We start from the raw sequence: 4,670 nt of genomic DNA on the forward strand, positions 1-4,670 counted from the left end.
TCTTGTGAATGCTGAAGCAAGTAGGCAAACCATTATGTTGGTTAGCCCACAAATGGAAGGATCAGCCATGGTAGCTGCTTCGTCTCGATTTCCCCGTGTAGTCTTGAATTCTCAATCAGGTGGATCTAAAGTTACTGATACAAGGAAGTGTACTTATTGTGACAAGGATAAGCATACTAGAGATACTTGTTTTAAGTTGCATGGATATCCAGATTGGTGGGTTCAAAAGAAGGAAAATCAAAAGAAAAGCATTGTTGGATCACAAGCACACCTGTCTACACCAACGCCTTCCGTGCCTCGAGTAGATCAATCTGCTCACTCAGTTTCTCCTACTACTGCTTCCACTTCCTTAGTCGACGCAGGTAACTTTGGTTTTGCCTTGAACACCACATTTGGTGCTCCAAATAAACCTTGGATCATTGATTCGGGGGCTTTTGACCATATGACCAATAACTCTTCATGGTTTGCTTCTCACACTACTCCACCTTTAAATACCGTTAAAGTTGCTAATGGTATTTCCACTCCAGTGCTTGGAGCAGGCTCCATCTCATTAACACCATGCCTATCTCTCTCATCTGTTTTACATGTTCCTAATCTTTCTCACAATTTGCTTTCCATTGGTAAACTTACAAATCAACTAAACTTGCCATCTTTTCTCCTACTCATTGTTGGTTTCAGGATATTCGAACGAAAGCGTTGATTGGTCATGGTAAAGAGAAGGGAGGTCTATACTACTTGGACTTACCACCAGATTGTGAGAAGACAAGTTATAGTTGTCAAGTGGAAGCTAAACAATTTGAAGCTTCTGAAAAAATTTGGTTATGGCACAAAAGATTGGGACATCCTTCCTTTCAGTACCTGCAATATCTATTCCCTTCTTTATTTTCTAAAGTCAAGGTTTCTAATTTCCATTGTGAAACTTGCATCTTTTCTAAAAATCATCGTGTCTCATTTCCTTTAAGCTCCAATAAAAGTGATGTTCCTTTCTCTCTTATTCATTCTGATGTTTGGGGACCATTTCATATTCCTACTTATACTGGTGCTAAATACTTTGTCTCTTTCATTGATGACTGCACTCGAGTTTCTTGGGTATACTTACTAAAAAGTAAGAGTGAGGTTATGTCTGTTTTTCCAATATTTCATCAAATGATTCAAACCCAATTTAATGCTAAAATTCAAGTTGTTCGATCTGACAATGGGAAAGAGTATTTGAATTATGGACTTGGAACATTTTTTCAACAAGAAGGTATCATTCATCAAACATCTTGTCCACATACTCCTCAACAGAACAGTATAGCAGAACGTAAAAATCGTCACCTCTTGGATGTGGCTCGATCTTTATGTTTTGCTATGCATGTTCCTAAACGTTTTTTGGGGTGATGCCATTCACACAGCTGTTTTTCTTATCAATCGCATGCCATCACGTGTTCTCCAATTTCAAACACCTATCCAAGGATAAGTGTACTTATTGTGACAAGGATAAGCATACTAGAGATACTTGTTTTAAGTTGCATGGATATCCTGATTGGTGGGTTCAAAAGAAGGAAAATCAAAAGAAAAGCATTGTTGGATCACAAGCACACCTGTCTACACCAACGCCTTCCGTGCCTCGAGTAGATCAATCTGCTCACTCAGTTTCCCCTCAAGTTACTGATACAAGGAAGTGTACTTATTGTGACAAGGATAAGCATACTAGAGATACTTGTTTTAAGTTGCATGGATATCCTGATTGGTGGGTTCAAAAGAAGGAAAATAAAAAGAAAAGCATTGTTGGATCACAAGCACACCTGTCTACACCAACGGGTTTCTTGCCTTCAGGAAGTTTAACCAGTTCCCAAGTGGAGTTTTTTCGAAGAGCTTCCATCTCTTCAATCATAACTTTTTTCCATTTTGGATTTTTAAGAGCATCCTGTAACTTATTAGGAATTGAGACTGATGACAATTGGTTTGCAAAAGCTATATAAGAGTCTGACAAGCGATGAGATGAAACAAAATTAGATATAGGATATTGAATACCCTTTGTAGAAGAATAACCATAACGAACAGGGGGTATCCCTCGATTTTCTCGAATAGGATAACGAGAACCAGACTCATGATGTGGTTCATTTGGATCAGCACTTAATGAAATCTCATGATTGGACTCATCAAATATAGTAGGCTGAAGAGAAGGAGAATGAGTGGTTACCTTAGGATAATTCGTATGAGTAGTAGCTGATTGGTCAGAGAGTTGGTCAATGAGGGGATCTATATGTGGGTGGTCTATCTCATCAGCCACTTTTTCTTTTTCTTTTCCTTTATCTCCCCTTTTTCTTGTCCTCTCATATACCTTCAATATTTTTCCACTCTTTGCCTCATCATTAGGAAAATTTGGACCATCACCGGCATCAGACAAGTGTTCATCCGAAAAATGCATACCACCAATGTCAAGTGGCCACTGCTCTTCCTCCTTACTCCTCATCTCCCCCTGAACGTGTTCTCCAATTTTCCATCTTTCACTCAGCAAGTTAGGCATTCGAGATATTTATGCACCAACATGAGGGGGAGTGTTAACTGAAGCAGCCATTGTAGACAGCCATTGTAGACTTGTTAACTAAAGAATTAGGCAAATTTGGTAGACAGCCATTGTTGACTAAAGAATTAGGCATGAATTCCATTGTAATTAATAAAGTAGTTGTAAGCAGAAAAGTTAGGTATAGGCAGTAGTTTCATAGCAGTGTTTTTATGACTTCTTGTACTGGTTTCATACCTAATCATCATTGCTTGTATTCCTATATAAATCCTCTGATTGGGAGATGAAAATATCAAGAAATTAACTCTATTTTGGCAGTTTTCATTGATCCAAATCATCCAATTAGCAAAAGTATCCAACAATCTCCTCGACTGAAAAAATTCCTGCCAATTTAGAAAAGAACTATTCCAAATTACGGATGTACTCTATTAATTTAACCAAGAACATGCATGGCACCACCACTATTAAGAAGCATCAGCATCAACATACAAAGACAAAAGTTTCTACAATCAGTTGTCAAATTGTTACCAAATACATGCATGGAAAGAATAAAAATGACCACAAAGATGGCAAAACAATTAACCACATATGTTGTTTATATGCCCACCGAGAGGAAAAAGCTTCTGCAATTGCAAGAACGTATTTATATAAAACAGACATGTCACTTTAGGTTAAGCTCACACACCATCTGAAAGAGCCTCTTGTATCCATTCCAATCATACTCCTGTGGAGCATGTCCCTCTACTATTCCCCACCAGCAATCAACCATAAACGCCATCTACATTAACTGATATCAATACCCTCAGCTGCTTTAGTGAGCATCTGGATCAACCAGCACTCACTGGTAGCATTACATAGACCAATAAAAAACCTAAATATCAGTGTTTGGGAAGTTAGTTTATTTGAACTGTCAGGAGGATCTGGTGTATGTACAGAGTAGACAGTTCTCACAAAATTCAGGGCTTGAAAATAAAATAACAAAAATTCAAAAGAAATCACTACTACTAAAAATTCCAACATTTCTTGATGACTATTTAATAAAGGATCAAACAATCATGCCATCGAACAAATTTGAGGAAACACGATTATATATATGGACTAACGGACATGTGTTTTACAAAGTTGAATGTAGTTTTGTGGTTAGAGAAGAAATGTTACCCTTGAACTTTTTCCAATTCTTTCATCTTGCATATCATGTCCTTTTATTGATTGTAATGGTTGAGGGGATCTCAGCTTCTTCAAAATAAGGCCCCTCTTATCACCTGTGGTTCTATTTTAAATATCTTTAAGAACCAATCGGCCATGGTTTGCAAGCCAGGACTGAACTCAGAAAAATTTGCTTCCTAGTAACATTGACTTAAATTTGTGGTAGAAGGACTGGAATTTTCTCTTCTTTTTTATTAAAGAAAAAAGAGACAGAGACTTCATTTAGATATAATAAGGATTTAAAAGAATGAATTCATATTTTGACAACAAGCTCAGATTTGTTTCTAACATAAAGATATAATCCACGAAATGAGCAAATGTAATGTAATAACTGAAACTAAAATGACTATGTCCAATGAATCATTCGAAATCCATGTAATCCTTCAATCACATAAATATAAACATTATATCCAAGTACCTAAAATAAAAACATGAACCAAAATCCCAGAAATTTCACTATGAAACTGAAGCTTAATAAACATATGTGCACCTGTAGCTATTGCCTCATAAGAATTTCCTTGAAACGGTGTGAATTGAGTTTAGGATCAGAACCTATAATTGAATAGAACAGTCTGCAAGTATCAAACAGAAACAGGAATCCAAAAGACCAAAAAGATAAATGCAGTGATAAATAAAGTTAATACCTATTCATATTCCCCTTGCACTGGCTGTAAAGATCAATCAAATCCTTCTTCTTGAAATCAGATCCCTTCTAGTTTGCTTTGAACACTTCGATATCAATCAAATCCTTCTTCTTGAAATCAGATCCCTTCAGCTTCTAAACTAACTGAGATGTATGTCAGTTGTATATAGGGGATTTTGGCTTAATTAAATAAATAATTTCATATGTTGTCATAGTTAACGGACCCCTTATGAATATACATGTGTGTATATATTATGAAATAGATCCCGATTGCAGGTTATGAAATATAAATAGTGGGGTTTGCAGGTTATT

At 36.5% G+C, this 4,670-nt stretch overlaps 1 long non-coding RNA gene across 1 annotated transcript in view; it reads right to left on the reverse strand.

Annotated features, from left to right (window-relative positions):
• LOC137725476 (uncharacterized) overlaps positions 1-4,670 on the reverse strand; it is a 66,716-nt gene that overhangs the window by 10,432 nt on the left and 51,614 nt on the right. The window lies entirely within an intron of this gene.

The sequence above is a fragment of the Pyrus communis genome, chromosome 5 (genome assembly GCF_041283825.1).
Source record: "Pyrus communis isolate YQ-2024b chromosome 5, ASM4128382v1, whole genome shotgun sequence".
Taxonomy (NCBI): Eukaryota; Viridiplantae; Streptophyta; class Magnoliopsida; order Rosales; family Rosaceae; genus Pyrus; species Pyrus communis.